Source organism: Hemitrygon akajei, chromosome 10 (assembly GCF_048418815.1).
Source record: "Hemitrygon akajei chromosome 10, sHemAka1.3, whole genome shotgun sequence".
Classification (NCBI taxonomy): domain Eukaryota; kingdom Metazoa; phylum Chordata; class Chondrichthyes; order Myliobatiformes; family Dasyatidae; genus Hemitrygon; species Hemitrygon akajei.
Window position 1 is genome coordinate 163,042,483 of NC_133133.1, and position 9,866 is coordinate 163,052,348.

Below are 9,866 nucleotides of genomic sequence, written 5' to 3' on the forward strand. Positions count from 1 at the left end.
CAACGTGAGCTGTCTATCCTCAACACCCACAATCCCATTCAGGGATGCAAATCGGAGGTACCTATTTGGGCTGCTGCTCCATACCCTCCACTTCCTAGCCCTTGTCCACTGTCCCGACACGTCTTTCCACATGGAGGTGAGGGGGGTCCCCAGTGGAAGTCCCTTTATGAGGGAGTTCTTCACATGCACCTGGGGCATCAGGGGTGGAGGCTGCTGCATAGATCTGTGCCTTGTAATAAATTCTTTAGTTAAACATAGATCTCACTTCTGCGGGCTGGAGGAGACAGTGCACTACATATACGTGGAGTGTGTGAGGCTGCAGCCCCTTTTTGCGTATCTGCGTGGGCTGCTTCTCGCCTTCTGGTTGCATTTCACCCCACCCTATTTATAGACGGTCATCCACTAAGGAGGGGGGCATGGAGGGATGAGGACATCCTTGTCAGCTTGCCCCTGGGGCTGGCAAAAACAGCCATCTGTGGGTCGTGGAAACGGGTGGCGGGATGATCTGCCCAGGCAGACTGCCTGGCAATGTTTAGGGGGTATGTTCATGCCCGGGTAAATATTGAAAAGGAACACGCATGGTCCACTGCAACCATAGAGGCATTTCGGGACCGTTGGGATCCGTGGGGGGGGGTGGTGGGGGGGTGATGTTATTGCCATCATTGACAGAGATGGAAACATTTTAGTTTAATATGTATTGTCTATTTGTAATGTAGTAATTGTGTTAGTCACTGGTTTGTATATATTGTAGCACTGAATTTGTAATAAAGATACTTTGTATATTTTTAAAAAAGGGATAAAGGGATCAGGGAGGGTGAGGCTCCCTCTACACTGTCCCATCACACAGTTCGGGGATCAGGGAGAGTGAAGCTCCCTCTACACTGTTCTATCACACAGTTCAGGGATCAGTGAGAGTGAAACTCCCTCTACACTGTTCCATCACACATCCCTGGGATCAGGCAGAGTGAAGTTCCTTCTACAGTGTCCCATCACACAGTTCAGGGATCAGGGAGAGTGAAGCTGCCTCTACGCTGTCCCATCACACACTCCTGGGATCTGAATGAGTGAAATTCCCTCTATGCTGTCCCATCTCACACTCAGGGTCAGACGCTGGGTGCTGGCCAGACAGTTAAAAGAAGGTAAACACAAGAATGTCTGCTGATGCTGGAGATCGAAGGCAGCGCACACAAAATGCTAGAGGAACCTGGGAGGTCAGGCAGATTCTTCAGGACTGAGAAGGAAGGGTGAAGTGAAAATGCCAGAATAAAAACGTGGGGAGGGGAAGGTGGATCACTTGAAGATGATAGGTGAAGCCAGGTGGGTGGGAAAGGTCATGGGCTGAAGAAGGAGGAATCTGATAGGAGGGGAGAATGGACCATGCGGTAACCTGTGAAATAGTCAGGTCCAGCACAGGCTGCAGAGAAACTTCTAGAAAAATAGAACCATAATTACTGAAATACTACAATTACTGAAAATTACTAAACAATTACACACACAAGTGTTTATATAAAAATGTAAGCAAGAATAAACAAAGTTAAACTAGAAGAAAAATAACAATTTTACACTTTAATTCAACAGGAGGGAGACTGACTGAGAATTGTAAACAGTGTCCGAGTGGCAGAGTGGAGATGCGTCTCTACCAAAAGAGGTGTAAGGTGCTCCTTCCCTCCACGAGCCTGCAGGTCACCCTTGGGCAAGGTGTAGCGCCTGCTTAGCCCCCCCCACCCCCCGATCAGGATCACATGAAGCAGGAGGCGGCCGGTGCAGATCACAAGTCCTGATTGTGTGACCACTGACTCCAGGCACACAATCTCTGAGGAGTATTAATAGTGGCTGGGGTCACCCATCTTGTAAAGACACCGCCCAGAAGGAGACAATGGCAAACCACTTCGGTAGGGAAAAGAAATTTGCCAGGAGCAATCATGATCGCCCATGTTATACGACACAGCACATGATGATGATGATGAGCAGGTAGACTTATTAAAAAAACCTATTCCTCCTATCAGAGGTGGATAAAACAAGAAGACATAGATTTAGGGTATGGCGCTAGAGATTTGGAGGGATCAAAAGTTATTTGTGAGTAACTTCCTGGGTGTGTAGTGGAAGCACTTGAAAAGTTTCTAGATGAGCACAGAATTGTCTCAGCGTGTGTTGGAAGATTTGAACAGAGCTGAACTGAACATGCCTGGACTCTTTCGATGTTGTGAAAGAATTTTTCACTCTTTATTGCCATTTGTGTGATTTTTTTTTTGCGTGTAGTGGTGGGGGGGGGGGTTAATGTTTTTCCCCCATGGGTTCCATGATTTTTATTTGTTTCGTGGCTGCCTGTGGGGAAGAGGGATCTCAGGGTTGTGTACTGCATACATACTTTGAATAATGCAGATGGTCCTGTATTAATAATGGCAGATAGGGTTCTGAGTTGGATGATCAGCCATGATCATACTGAATGGCGGTGCAGGCTCGAAGGGCCGAATGGCCTACTCCTGCACCTATGTTTCTATGTCCTCACTGGCCAGCTTGGATGTGATGGGCTGAATAGTGTGTTTCTATTCCGTATTACTCTGAGGGCATAATTCAACAGCAATGCAGGAGTGATTGGACAAGGAAGCAGTTAAGGAGAAAAATACATTGATGTGAAAATCAAGTTCAACAGAGTTTCAGATAAAGTAATAAACCGAAGAATTACATCCCATCTGATAACCATTAAATAGTGTGATTCTCCGCTGATATATTGTTAACGAGTGTAATCTACAAGTGTTAAGAAAATGGAATTTCAAGCCAGTTAGTTGCAGTAGCCAAGTAGAAACTGGTGGAGCATTCAAAAGCATTAATATTGGTCAAGATACAAAAGTGATTTAATCTGAAGTCTAATATTAAACTCATTTAAGTAAATTTAACATTTAGTTTTAAGTTTGAACAAAAAACAAGTACTTCTAAGCTTTTAATATAAATATTACTATGCATTTTAAATAATATAGAATTTCACTTACTGCATGATAGGCTACAAATGGGATTACAGTATTCCAAAGAATTTATACATCAAACTTCACAGATTATATAAATACTCTGACTTAAATAGACAAGAATATAAGAAGATTATATTGTTTTAATTAATTAATTTAGTGATACAGCCTTTCTCATTCTTCAAGCCACACTGCCCCAGCTATGCCTAACAACCTTGATTTAACCATTAACCTAATCACGGGACAATTCGCAATGACCAGTTAATCTTCCTGATGCATCTTTGGACCATGGGAGGAAACCAGAGCACCCAGAGAAAATCTATGCATTAATCTTAAGTAACAGGCTTGAGATAAAAAATATATCTGGAGTTCAAGCTTGCTGGTGCAGGTTTTAAACATTCCAAGTTTTGAGAGAATGTAGTTCTTGAATGTGAAACTGAGATGCTCTTAAACCCCAAGCAATCTCCCTTTTGAGTGTGGGAGTTGCTGGCTATCATTCTCCACAACTAATTAAATTTTGATCAGCCTCAGTGAAAATCTATAGTTCGTCTCATTCAAGTTCTCCCCCACAACAGTTCAGATCTGCAGGATTTATACTTGGTGAAGGAGCGGCAATGTATTCTGAAGTACATGTGGTGTGAAACGTGATTTACTGACAGCAATCCCATGCACCCCTACCCCGTGTCTTTCTCCTACGTAGAAGATGTGGGGCAGAGTGAGAAACTGCAGGAGATTATACGTAATACAAACAGGCGGTGAATTTCTGGGTGTTATTGTTTCAGAGGACCTGTACGCGACCCAGTACGTAGGTGCAATTGCGAATAGAGCACGGCAGCGCATCTACTTAGGAGTCAGCTGAGATACGCGTGACATCAAAAACTTTGACGAACTCCTGTAGATGTGCAGTGGAGAGTGTATTGACTGGCTGGGTTGCATCACTGCCTGGTATGGAAATGCCAATGCCTTTGAATGGAAAATCTGACAAATGGTAGTGGATTCGGCCCCATACATCATGGGTGAAGCTCTCCCAACCATTGAAAACACCTGCATGAAACGCAGGAAACTTCATCAAGGATCCTCACCACCTGGGCCAGGCTCTCTTCTCACTGCTGCCATCAAGTGGCAGGTGCAAGAACCTCAGGTCTCCCACCACCAGGTTCAAGGACACTTACTACCCCTCAACCATCAGGCTCCTGAACAAAAGGGGATAACTACACTCGCTGGCCCATCATCAAAATATTTCTACAATGATCTCACTTTAAGGACCCTTGTTAGTCATGTACTCGTTATTTATTGCTATTTATTTATATTTTCATTTGCACGGTTTTCTGCACTCTGGTTGATCTTTCACTGATTCTGTTATAGTTATTATTCCATACGTTTGCTGAGTATTCCCGCAGGAAAATGAATCTCAGGTTTGTATGTGGTGACTTGTATGTACTCTGATAATAAAATTTACTTTGAACTTTAAGTGTTTGATGGGTGCCTGTCGGGTAGATGACTTTGCCCTGGAAGTGCACAAAAGTGCTCAGAACTTAAACATTGCTAGTCATACTCACATGGTGTATTCCAAAATACTGGGACTGGATCATATTCAACCAGCAGGGTACCCATATGCTGCAGTACTTTTTATCCCCAGGAGTCGTTAACAGCACAAATCATGTTTGCAGACATAAACTAACACTGTACATTTAATCCAGTTACCAAAAATATCCAGAAATCTTGTGGAGTGACTAACCACCTCATTTTCCCTTTTCCCTACAAGATTTACACTTGGCGTCGACTACTACAACATACAAAACATCAAATCACCACTCTAGCATTAGTTACACAATATTGTTTTTGAAAAGGCTGCGTTAGTTTGAGATGCTGTCCAGTTGGTATTATTTTCAACTAGCTACCAGATAATTTTCTTCATTGAATAATACAACAAATGTTTTTTTTTTATCCTAACAGTAATGAAATGTATCTCATAAATATACTTGAGTCTGGTACGAAGTGACACTGGATTTGTGAGTTTAAAGTGGCAAAGTTAAAATTCACAGTTCCCTAGCAGCTATCAGGGGAATGAGCATGGAGCCAATGGGTTGAATGGCCTCTTGGACAGTTTTAAGAGATGAGATAGCGCTGAGCCATCAGTGCATAAGAGAAAGCTAAGGGAAGGATTTGAAGAAGGAAAACGACAATGTTCACTTAACATTGGGGCGGCAGAGTAGCGCAGCAGTTAGTGTCACACTTTACAACACCACCTGTAAGGTGGGTTTCAATTCCTTCCACCCACTGTACATTCTCCCTGTGACCGTGTGGCTTGCCTCTGCACGCTCCACTTTCGACCCACAGTCCAAAACCACATATAGTTAGAATTGTGTGTTGTGGGCGCCGGAAACACGGTGACACTTGTGAGCTAGCCGCTGATTCGATTTGATTCACGCGATGCATTTCACTGTACATGTGACAAATAAAGCCAATCTTTCTCAGATTCAGATTCAGTTTATTGTCATTTAGAAACCACAAATGCAATGCAGTTAAAAAGATGAGACAACGTTCCCCCAGAATGATACCACAAAAGCACATGACAAAACAGACTACACCAGAAAATCCATGTAACGTTTGGCAATCCCCAATCCAGAGTCCGATCGTGCTACCGTCTAGCGCGTTCCTCGGCAAGGAGCTCCAAATCCACCAGACAAAAACAAGACCAAAAACTAAAGCTACAAAGACCTGCACAAAACCACATAGTTACAACAGTGCAAACAATAGCATAATTGATAAAAAACAGACTATGGGCACAGTAAAAATTGTCCAAGATGTTAAAGGACTGTAAGTTCAAAAGAAATCACCACAGTTTCCACAAGCCCCCAGGGTCCCGAAAGACTCGCGGCAGAAGGGAGTACCCCCGCTGTGGACTATTAAAGTTTAAACTTTTACATAGGCGTAGGCTTTGCTTGTGTGGCTCCCTGTAGAAACTCTGCTTGATGATAGTGAAAAGAGACAGGTGTTCCATTTGCGAATAAGTTCGGTGAGATGCAGGAGAGTATGTAGAGTGGCACTTGTTGCCTCGCCTCTTTCTGTAGGAAGCACAGGTTGTCTCTTTAAGCTTTTAGGCAGCTGGGCCAAGAAACTGGAAGCTAATGTAGAGCAGTGTATCGGAAGGGATGAGACTACGTACCGAGGTTGAAGTAGCTGCGGGGCAGTCTTATAGAACATAGAATAGTACAGCACAGTACAGGCCCTTCGGCCCACAATGTTGTGCTGACCCTTAAGCCCTGCCTCCCATATAAACCCCACCTTAAATTCCTCCATATACCTGTCTAATAGTCTCTTAAATTTCACTAGTGTATCTGCCTTCACTACTGACTCAGGCAGTGCATTCCACGCACCAACCACTCTCTGAGTAAAAAAAAACCTTCCTCTAATATCCCCCTTGAACTTCCCTCCCCTTACCTTAAAGCCATGTCCTCTTGTACTGAGCAGTGGTGCCCTGGGGAAGAGGCGCTGGCTATCCACTCTATCTATTCCTCCTAATATCTTGTACACCTCTATCATGTCTCCTCTCATCCTCCTCTCCAAAGGGTAAGGCCCTAGCTCCCTTAATCTCTAATCATAATCCATACTCTCTAAACCAGGCAGCATCCTGGTAAATCTCCTCTGTACACTTTCCAATGCTTCCACATCTTTCCTATAGTGAGGTGACCACAACTGGACACAGTACTCCATGTGTGGCCTAACCAGAGTTTTATAGAGCTGTATCATTACCTCGCGACTCTTAAACCATATCCCTCGACTTATGAAAGCTAACACCCCGATAAGCTTTCTTAACTACCCTCTCTACCTGTGGGGCAACTTTCAGGGATCCGTGGACATGTACCCCCAGATCCCTCTGCTCCTCCACACTACCAAGTATCCTGCCATTTACCTTGTACTCTGCCTTGGAGTTTGTCCCTCCAAAGTGTACCACCTCACACTTCTCCGGGTTCAACTCCATCTGCCACTTCTCAGCCCACTTCTGCATCCTATCAATGTCTCTCTGCAATCTTTTACAATCCTCAACACTATCCACAACACCACCAAACTTAGTGTCGTCTGCAAACTTGCCAACCCACCCTTCTAACCCCACATCCAGGTCATTAATAAAAATCATGAGAAGTAGAGGTCCCAGAACCGATCCTTGTGGGACACCACTAGTCACCACCCTCCAATCCGAATGTACTACCTCTTTGCAGCACTCTGGTAACGAAAGACAGAACCTATTGCCATTAAATCTGGGTTCACAAGTGAAGCTGTGGTTTGATGAACACAAGCTCTCCACCTCTGCTCTTTCTTCCCTCAACAGGTCTTTTCCTGCTGACATCCACGTTTTTGTTGATGCCCTCAGCCTCCGTGAAAATTCGAATTTCTAGACTCTTGTTCCAGATGTGTATTTCATTCTAAATTTCTTCTCCACCTCCAGCAGGCCTCTGGCTATGGTTTTGTTATGAGATCCCTACTGCCTCCCGCCCCACCCCCGCCTTGCTGAATCTGTTCTTGCGCTGAGACTTTCCCCAATTCCCTTCACTTCATCAAAGTGGGATGTTGCTGAGCCAATCTGTTCCACACAGCCCATGGCTGCAGTCCAGCTCCCCCTGGCCTGATCCCTTCTCTTCCTATGGCAGTTGCCTTGATTAATATGATATCTTCATTCCAGTCCTGATGAAGGGTCTTGGCCTGAAATGTTAACTATTTATTCTGTTCCCCTCCATAGATGCTGCCTGATCTGCTGAGTTTCTCCAGGTGTGTGTGCGTGTTTTGCTCTGGATTTCCAGAAACGGCCAAATTTCTTGTGCCTGTTATATTTGCATGTTTCCTTCTGGGTGCTTCGTATGGTTCATTTCTGTCACTTCTTTTCGGGTAACGTGTCCCATGCAGTGCCTTCAAGGGTTCCCTTGCATTTATTTCCCTGTCTCTGTCTCTGCTGTTCAGACGATGCAGCCGTCCACTCCTTTGTATTCGATGCTGGTTTCCTTCGCAGCTCAGTGTCCCCCTGCATCGTAGGTGAGAAGCCCTTAACTGTGTCTGTTCCCTGACATTGTCCTGCCCCTGATTTCCATTCCCGGAAACTATAATTAGAATTCCCCCTCGTCTGTGTTTCTCCTGTCACCAGACTTGCGTTCAATAGACCAGCCTTGTTACTCCCCAAATCTGCAACTGGATGTCACCTTCGGACATGTCAGCATCTCCTCGTACTGTCTCCTGGCTATATTGTCCGGTCGGTGTCCAGTCTTTACTCTTCCCACATCAAAGTCAAAACATTGCATGAAAAGCGGCCAGGTGTTGAACGTAATTGTATTTGCTGCTTCTGGTATAATTGTCTTAATGTTGGGGAGACAAAATAGCTTCAGGGAAAACCTATATTCTGTCTAACAGCGTGACCCTGATTTTCACCTGACATAGTAATTTTCCACTGCACTCCCACGCACACCTCCACAACCAATAAAGGTTACTAGGAGACCATAAAGCTTTAGGAGCAGAATTAAGCCATTTGGCCCATTGAGTCTGCTTCAGCTTTCGATCATGGCTGATTTATTTTCCCTCTCAACCCTGTTCTCCCCATCTTTGACACCTTTACTAATAAGGAGCTAAAGAAACAGCCCCTCATTATCCAAATGGGCTACAGAACAACATCGTGGACTTGCCTGAAATTGTTCAAATCTATTTCGGTTTTTTAAAAAAATTGCCTCAATTTCTTCAGTAATTTCAGTTAATTGTTTTGCATTATCACTTTTAAAAATTGTTACCTTGCATTATTACCCACTTTTATTAGCTGATCTACACAAGGTCCCCCATCAAAGTTTTGGCATTTCCACCACCCACGCTTCCATCTTTATCTGCTTTTCTCCATTTTCTCCTAGTTTTGTTGAAAAGGCTTTGTTTGACCAGAAAAATGTTTCTGCTGCAGTTCCCAAATTGCTGGACTTACTTGCTCCAGCGCTGTTGTTTGGCAGAACCAGCGCCCGCCATCAGAGGGCGCTCCAGGTTTGACAATACCAAAGGTAAAAGCCAGGACGTTGAACTTACTGCAAGAATTCGGTGATCACTCACTCACCTTTTTCTAGTTAATTTAAACTCCATTTCTAGATTACTCACTCGCAATAATAACCTTAAAATATTTGAACTGGGTCAAAATAAGTTGAACTGAAAAGCAGACACCGTCTCAAGACAGTTATTAACGTGGGAATGATGTTCAGTGGTTTAAATTCTCTGACTGGCTGGAGAGTTAGTATATAAGTTCATAGTAACAGCAATGAATTAGGTTTGTATTTGAGAGCACATCAAAAAACAACAAACTACAGATAATGCAAAACAATAAGTTGAAATTACTTTAGGACTGAAGGAAATGATGGAATTGTTTTAATGCAAAATTTTTAAAAAATTAACGGTACAGATATAAACAAATTAACACTGGAAACAGTTGGACACTGTCATGATTCATGATTGGCTGGATGTGCAGACTGTTGAGATGGTGATTGAAGCTGAGAGAGCCTTTAATGTTGTTCTGGGCAGGAGGAAGGGGATGAGAACAGCATGAAAATACAGGGAGTGGGATACACACAGTTGAATGTCCTCTCTCCACACAAACAGCAGAATTGTGGAGGAAGGGGAGTAATATGGAGACTTTTAATTTCAAATGTACTGTAGATATGAGGGTAGAGTTTGTTTTAGCTACAACTTTAGTTAGAAATATCTTGGAAAATGTGTGGCTTTAATTTCTTATAAATGGCAGCCAATCAAAATAATCTGTGCAGTAATATCACAGAACATGTGCGAATGTCTTCAGTCCCTAAACCGGATCATGTTATTGGCACTAGAATTAGAATCAGAATCAGGTTTATTATCACCGGCATGTGACATGAAATTTGTTAACTT